Consider the following 7,734-nt stretch of genomic DNA (forward strand, 5'->3'; position numbering starts at 1 on the left):
AATCCTAACCTTCTCCTAACTCAATGATCTTTATCTCCTCCAACGTCCCGCCTCCCCCACCCCATCTCTCAGAGAGAAAGAGGCCTTCCCTCATCTCCTACCCCCTCCCCCCAGTATTCTACGAGACTTCGGGGAAGGCCCAGGAGAGCCCGAGTGGAAGACTGTTTGAATGTTTCCATCTCCACAGAAGAAACCTCAGCCCAGAGGATGAGAGGACAGGTTAGAGGCCCGGCCTTGCACGCAAATGTGCCAATACCCAGTGTCCTCACGAGATGGGCACAGTGACCCCCCCAGTGTCCTCGCGAGATGGGCACAGTGACCCCCCAGTGTCCTCACGAGATGGGCACAGTGACCCCCCAGTGTCCTCACGAGATGGGCAGTGACCCCCCAGGGGCCTCACACGATGGGCACAGTGACCCCCAGTGGCCTCACGAGATGGGCACAGTGACCCCCAGTGGCCTCACGAGATGGGCACAGTGACCCCCCAGTGGCCTCACGAGATGGGCACAGTGACCCCCATAGTGTCCTCACGAGATGGGCACAATGACCCCCCAGTGGCCTCACGAGATGGGCACAGTGACCCCCAGTGTCCTCACAAGATGGGCACAGTGACCCCCAGTGTCCTCACGAGATGGGCACAGTGACCCCCAGTGTCCTCACGAGATGGGCACAGTGACCCCCCAGTGGCCTCACGAGATGGGCACAGTGACCCCCCCACTGGCCTCACAAGATGGGCACAGTGACCCCCCCCAGTGGCCTCACGCAACGAGGGCCTCTGACTCGGAGCCCAGGAGCCCTGTGTGAGCCATCCTACCACAGTGATTTTCTGCCACACAGGAGCCGGGTCAAAAGGGGCACAGTCCCTGGCAAGCATGACGAGAGAGGACCCTGAGCTAGGTGACCACCACGGGTGTGAGCACAACAGCCTGGGGCGTGCCGCGTGCAAGCCCCTCTGCTCAAACAGGACCCTCCCGGCCAGCACAGCCACGGCGGCAAAGGGGAGAGAACAGGTACCCGAGGAGCAGGAAGGAAACCCAGGGCTGGCGCTGGGGCTGAGGCCAGAGCCCAGTGACCAACGCGCATCCTTCCCTTCACCTGGGTCTCGGGTTCCAGCCCGGCCCCGTGTGCTGCTCCCCCTGCTGTGTCCCCAGGTAGAGTCCCAGAGACCCCCAGACACCACCAGTGACTCCACCAGCTCAGCCCAGAACTGAACCAAGGCATCTGACTGATGGAGTGTCGCTGGGCGGGGCTAGTCCCCGGGGCCCCTGAAGCGCTTTGGACAAAGGCCCCTCCACCAATGTCCCCCCAAGGGCGTCTCTCCTAAGGCCAATCCTTTCCTCCTCCGAGCAAAGAGATGGAGACCCCTGGGCCTGCGGCAGACCCTCATCCCCATCCGTCTTCCCTGTCACCCGGGGCTCCGCACCGCCAGCACCTTGGGCCTTCTCCGTGACAACACCCCTCCCCCGCTGCTCTCCAAGGGGGCCCCTCTCCTGCGGCCCGCCATCCCTCAGCCCTGCGAGCCTCTGGCCACTCTTGGCGGCAGAGGTCTGGCATTTGTTTTCTCGCTGCACGGGGCTGCACACTGATACATTTGTACCACAGGAAGCAGAAAACTAGTTTAACATCTCATTTATTTCATAGATGAGAAAGTAATTCCCCCGCTGAATGATTGTCCCGAACCAACAATTCAGAGAGGAGGAATTTACGGTGCTGCCAAGGACCGGGCGCATTACCGGAGCGCCACGCTACCACGGGGCTGGAACCTCGCTCTCTCGCTCCTGTTAGCCTGAAGAGAAAAGCCATTAAATATGATTAAGGTTAAGAGATTGCTAAAATTACAAACAGCCGCCATTCAATTATTTTGCTCTATAAAATGCAACACAGATTGGAGTTATTTCTCTGAAATGTGTTTTTAGAAAATAACATAACACAACTAATGTGGTTTGATCTAGCAAATCAGGTTCCAGATACCACTTCTAATGCAAAGCTAAAAGGTTCATAATTTAACTCAAAGTTTGTAACTTAAAAGTCGTCAGGTGCTTACTTTATAGAAAAGCTTTGCAAAGAGGGGGGAAAAAATCAATACCATCCCCACTAATATTCTGAAGTCATCTACAGCCAGCGATTCGATCAATTTTATCACCCATTAAAGGGATAGACAGAAAAAAAATTAAAAACAGCATCAGGGCCAGAGAGCATGAGCACGGACCAGAGCACATACTGTGCATGCACAAGGCCCGGGTTCGAGCCTTGGGACTCAACGGTCCCCTGTGCGCCACCAGGAGTGCCCTCCATTCACCAGCATCGAGGAGAAGACTGCAGCATGACCAGGTGTGAACCCTGAACGAAAGGCCAAACAAAAGCAGCAAAGAATGAACAACTGGGCCCAAGGGATCCACCCACTGGGGTGGAGAAGGAAGTGAATCTCTTGGGCACTTCCTGTCCGCTTCCCCAGGGCAGAGCTACCCGTGCGGGGTTGGGGGGGGAGCGGATTGTTGGGTTCCCAAGGAAACCCTGATCTCACCCTGGCATGCACGGAGGGGTGGGGGAGGGGACAGGGTTCTTCGGGAGGCAGCCAGCACCCCGCCGGGTTCAGAGGTGCCCACCTCTCCCCCGGCCAAGGACTGACTCGCAGCTTAGCGAGAATCAAGGGCTCAATCAGACCGAAATGAATTTTGCGTCCAGTTGCTATTGAAAGTTAAAATAATTGGAAGCTCCGAGAAAACCGCTATGCAGATCTACGAGTGACTAGAGACTCCTGGTGATGCTGGTTAATAAAACACGAGCACGATATTGCACGCGGCTCCCCGGCTCCTGCCCGCGCTCCCTCCAGACAGAATCTAAGCCCTTTATGAGAGTAAACTTTGTACACAAGCTAAACACATAAAGCCGTGTATTAGAATTGGACGGAGCAGGGCCAGGCAAATAAAAGCCGGCTAAATGCCATATTCCCCGGGGCCGCCGAGCCCGGAGCCCGCTGTCAGCTCCACACGGGACCTGGCACTGGGCTGTGCTGGCAACCCCGAGACAGCAGCCGCAGCAGGGGCGGGATGGGGGGTGGGGGGGCATATCAGGAACCTGGCAAGCTCCAGACGCTCTGATCACCTGTGCCAGCCCAGAGCCGGGTCCCCTCCCAGGGCCAGAGCTGAGCTGGGAGGGTGGCGGGGACTCAGCACGGAGACGTGTCCCCTTAGGGGAGGCCGAGACCAAATTATCCGAAGCAGGATCAGTGCACGGACAGGTAAAGGTATCTGACAGCTTTACGTTAAAAGAATACCGAGGGATAGTACAGCAGGTAGGGCATTTGCCTTGCACGCGGCCCAAGCGGGTTCGATTCCCAGCATCCCATAGGGTCCCCTGAGCACCGCCAGGGGTAATTCCTGAGTGCAGAGCCAGGAGTAACCCCTGAGCATTGCCAGGTGTGACCCAAAAAGCAAAAAAAAAAAATATATGGGGTGTGGGTGGTGGCGACAGAAAGACGGTGCTGGGTTCGAAGCTCCTTTTAGCCGTGGTGTGGTCCCTAATAGCATGTGGGGTCCCCCAAGTTCCACCAGGGGTTCCTCCTGTGCACAGAGCCTGAGCCTTGCTGGGTGTGACCCCAGACCGCCGCCCTCTACTCCCCATCCCACAAATGTAAAGAAATCAGAAGAACTCAGGGCTGGGAAAATGGTCCCGGGTGCAGGTGCCAGAGGTGTCCATATGCAGGAGAGGGGAGGCAGCGAGGAGCAGGGAGGGCGGTCAGTGAGGGCCCTGGGGCCAGAGCGGGTGGGGGCCGCGGCTCTCCAGAGCTCTGTCCCACGGTCCTCTCCACCATCAGTGGCTGAGCCAACACCATGCTGGCCACGGGGCTGTTTCTGCCGCCTCCCGCACGTGCAAAGGGGCAGCAGAACCTGGTCCCTGGGCCCCCCACGGACCCTGTGCTCAGACGCCCCCACCTGCATCCCAGTTAGGCCTCGGCCAACTTCAGACTCGGCTGTGCTGGTCCAGTGGACTCCACCCGCTGTCCACCCGCATTCACGCCTTCCTAGGGAGGGCCCATGCACGCCCGGTCAGACCTGGCCGCCCTGCAGGAAGCGGGTAACTCTGGGCGGGGACGAGGGGCGCCCAGCAGGAGGGGAGTGGGAGGCCATTTCCCAAGGTGCTGGCCAGGCTCTCCCCACACACCCCACCCCGTCCCCACCCGGTATCTGGGGGCCGGAGGGCAGAAAGGACAAAAGTGAGAGGAGGGCCGGAGAGAGGGCCGGGACTCAATTGACGCGTGGAGCCTCCATGGAGCCGACCCCGCTCTGCCCCCGGAGTATGTCTCGGGAGTCGGGGTCCCTCCAGGCTGCACACTCGGTCCCTCACACACGACCACCAGCCTCGTTGGCCAGGTTGCCACGGGGATGGGGGTGGGGGTGGGGGACCAGGCCTTTAGAGCACTGTCCGGAGAGTCCCTGCCACACACGTGCACCGGAGCTGTGGTCCACTCAGGGAGCGTCTCTGTGACTGACTGCGCACGCCTGGTCCTGAGGACACTTGGGTCGGGGGAAGAGGGTCCCGAGCAGTGCGGGGTGGGGGTGGGGAGGGGCATCTCCAGGCCTTACTCAGCCAAGCGGGCCAGAGGATTCAGTGCTCAGCGCCGCACTTCAGGCAGCAACACTGCGAGGCAACACCGGCCAGTGCTCAGGGGCCATCAGGGGGCCCCTAGGCTGGACCCTGTGTCCAGGCGCCGTGGGTGCTGGGGCTCAACCCTGGGCCCCTGCTCCCTGTGTTCTCTCCCCGGGTCCCTGATTTATCCCTTAGGCCCAAAGCACCTGCCCCACCTGCCCTTCCCTGCAGCCCTCCTCGATCCTCTTCTTCCCTCTCATCACGGCGGGGCCAGGGGCCGCGGGAACTGGGCTGGGGGTGGGGTCTCCCTGCCCGCCACCCCGGAAGGAGAAGACGACGCTCATACACAGGCGGCTAGCGAGGCCCCCTCACACCAGCCCACCGTGGGGGCCCGGCACCACCTCCAACGCCCCACCAACTCCGGGAAGCCCCCGGAGGCCTGATGGTGGTCGGAGCGGGAGCAGCCGGGCAAGTGCCTGGTGGTGAGACGCAGCCTTAGCCGGAGCGGCCGAGCTGAGACACCGAGCTGGAGGGGTCGGCCCCTCTCGGCGGGCAGGAAGGGGTGGCCGTGGGGCTGGGCCCGGGCCCACACGTGTCTCGGCCACGGAGGCACAGGGAGGCGTGAGAGCAGGTGGGTCGCTCTGCACTGGGCCTGGCCCGGAGAGCCGCCCACTGGACGGTCATCCCACTGAAGGCAGTGACCCCCCTCATGGGGTAGCACCGCCCGCACGGCCCTGTAAGTACCTAGGGACGGTTTCCCCCTAAAGGGCGTCTCCCGGGGGGACACACGGAAACCAGAGAGCAGAAGGGTCTTCGAAATCGCCCCCTCTCCCCCGTCTCCTCGCTTCGTCCTCCGGAGATACAAGGAAAACCGGAAAAGCTGCCACCGTCCGGGTGACGCGTCCCCCTGCCCGCCCGCCCGCCCCCTCGTGGCCTCTGCAGAATGAGTCTGGGTCCACGACGGACTTTGGAGGCACCTGTTAGCACCTTCACCCATTCATCCACGCTTCCTCCCACCTCTCCCTCTGTCCGTCCACCCGCCTGCCCACCCATTGGCCTTCATGGCTCACTCCCTCCTCGGGTACCAGGCCTGGCTGGGGGTGGACTGTGGGGGACGGGCTCGGGAGAGGGTAAACAAAACCCCGTCCCACCCGGCTCCCGGTCCCTCCCTCCATTCGGGGGCAGTGCACAGCCCGCCAGGACCCCTCCCCGCCAGGCACAAACCACCGACGGGGCCAGGCAGGGGGGGCAGAGGGAGTTAGGCAGCGTCCCCGTGCCCCACCCCCAAATGTCCCGCTTTGACATTCTCCGAGTCAAGAGCGGATGGCGGCGTGTCCCAGGCCAGGGCTAGGCAGGGCGCACCAAGGTGGCCTCGCCTCGGTCACGCGTCCATCGAGTCCCGGGCCTCTCCTGGACACCCCCCAGCGTCCCTCAGAGACACCCACCTCAGAGTCCTCTGGGAGCTGTGACGCGCCCCGGGCATCACGTCCACCTGCTGGCCGCTCTGGTGGCACCGCGGCCCACGCCTTTCTCCCACGCTCCGCTCACTGTCACCGGCCTGGGTGTCGCCCAGTCAATGCCGTCCTGCCCGCAGAGGCCCCATGGGTGCCCCTCAGAATGGCCGGCACTTAGAGACAAGCCCGAGACAGGCACCAACGGCGCCCGCAGACACTCAGCTCTACAGACAAGCCGAGGGGCACAGGCAAGGCCCTGGGGACCCCCAGAGGTGCGCTACTTCCTCACAGGGGCGAAAATCCAGAGGACAGGGCAGACCCAGGCGGGCCCGGGGCACAGAGCTTAGGGTGGGGACCCAGGAGGCCGGAGTAGGGGTGACCCCAGAGGTAGGTGACGCGCGCCCACGTGGGCTGTGCCAGAGCCTGTGACAGAGGACCAGATACCTGTGCCCCAGGGCACAGAGGGCGGCTGCCCCCCGCGTCAGGCTCTCCCGGCCCCGCCCACGCCAGGGGCCGCACCCCTGCGACTGCCCCAGTGCCTCCTGCACCGGTGGCCGCCCCCCACACCCGGCACACTCCGCCTCTGCCTCTTGACGACGAGGAGAGAAAATGAATTCTCTGCTCAAGAGTCCGGGAACCATGGTGATGGCCGGGAAGGAGGGGGGCAGAGGGACGGGGAGGTCTCACAGTGGCCCAGAGATGGCCCCCGCCCCGTCTCGGTCCCTCTCTGCAGATGGGGGGGCGCCAAAGGGGGGAAGCCCATCCGGAGCACGGAGAACAATGGAGCCAGATCGATCTTTCGAGAGGCTCCAGCTCCTGGCTGGCCACCGAAGGCTGCCCCTCCGCTGGGGACCCCCAGGCATTTGCTGAGGGGCTATCAGACCCGAGTGCCCAGCTGCTGAGTGGGTGGGAGGTGACGGGAGCAACACGCCGCCTGGCATGGGGCGGGGACTCAGCGCTAGGCCCCGAGTGCTCCCCTAGCCTGCCCTCGGCCGCTGCTGCCCCCCCCCCACCTCAACCCCTCCTCCATTGGGCAGTGAGATCCGGAGGGAGCCCCCTCACCGCTGAACTAGGGGCAGCGGCGGAAGACAAAGGGAGGAGGCGGGGGGCCCCGTCCCCCCCAGCTCACCCCTCTCTACCTCGACAACAGCAATCAGCTTCTCTCCTCTTCACTAACCGTTTCCATGGTTCCCGCCTGCGCGGCCACTGTTACCATAATGAGCAGCCCGGGGGCTGGGCCACCGTGGGGGCCAGGCCGCCCTTCCCCCGGTCTCCTGGGGAGCCTTCTGGACTGCCCCCCCAGCGCCAGGGCTCCCCTCTCGCTGCTGCCCACTGCCCAGAGGACCCGCAGGCCCCCTGTCTGTCTGCCTGCCTCACGGCCATGGGCAGTGTCGCGGGCACAGCCCTGTAGCTCCCAAATACCCCCTCCCCGTCCTGCTTGGTGCCGGCGTCCCACACTGGCTGCTGGCCCCTGTCCTCGTCCTCCAAGTGACCGCCTGTCCCAGCAGAGGCCCTGTGCCCAGCTAGCCGGTATGGCTGTGTCCTTGGCACTCTGCTCTTATTGCTAAGATAAACCGACTCTGGACAGACAGATCCCAAGTTCCAGGACGGGACAAACGAGGCCCAGGAAACGCGTCTCGGAAGCTCCCTTCCACTGCTGACTGGCAGGGCCAGCGTGAGCCCGACCTCT

General features: G+C 63.0%; 1 protein-coding gene across 2 annotated transcripts in view; it reads right to left on the reverse strand.

Annotated features, from left to right (window-relative positions):
- LOC101539053 (NXPE family member 4) overlaps positions 1–7,394 on the reverse strand; it is a 388,567-nt gene extending 381,173 nt beyond the window's left edge. For both annotated transcript variants that reach the window (XM_055129854.1, XM_055129853.1), the window contains exon 1: positions 7,184–7,394. The gene's annotated coding sequence lies outside the window, so the exon portion shown is untranslated. The remainder of the gene's footprint in view (positions 1–7,183) is intronic.
- Between the last annotated feature and the right edge of the window lie 340 nt (positions 7,395–7,734).

Source organism: Sorex araneus, chromosome 3 (genome assembly GCF_027595985.1).
Source record: "Sorex araneus isolate mSorAra2 chromosome 3, mSorAra2.pri, whole genome shotgun sequence".
NCBI lineage: Eukaryota > Metazoa > Chordata > Mammalia > Eulipotyphla > Soricidae > Sorex > Sorex araneus.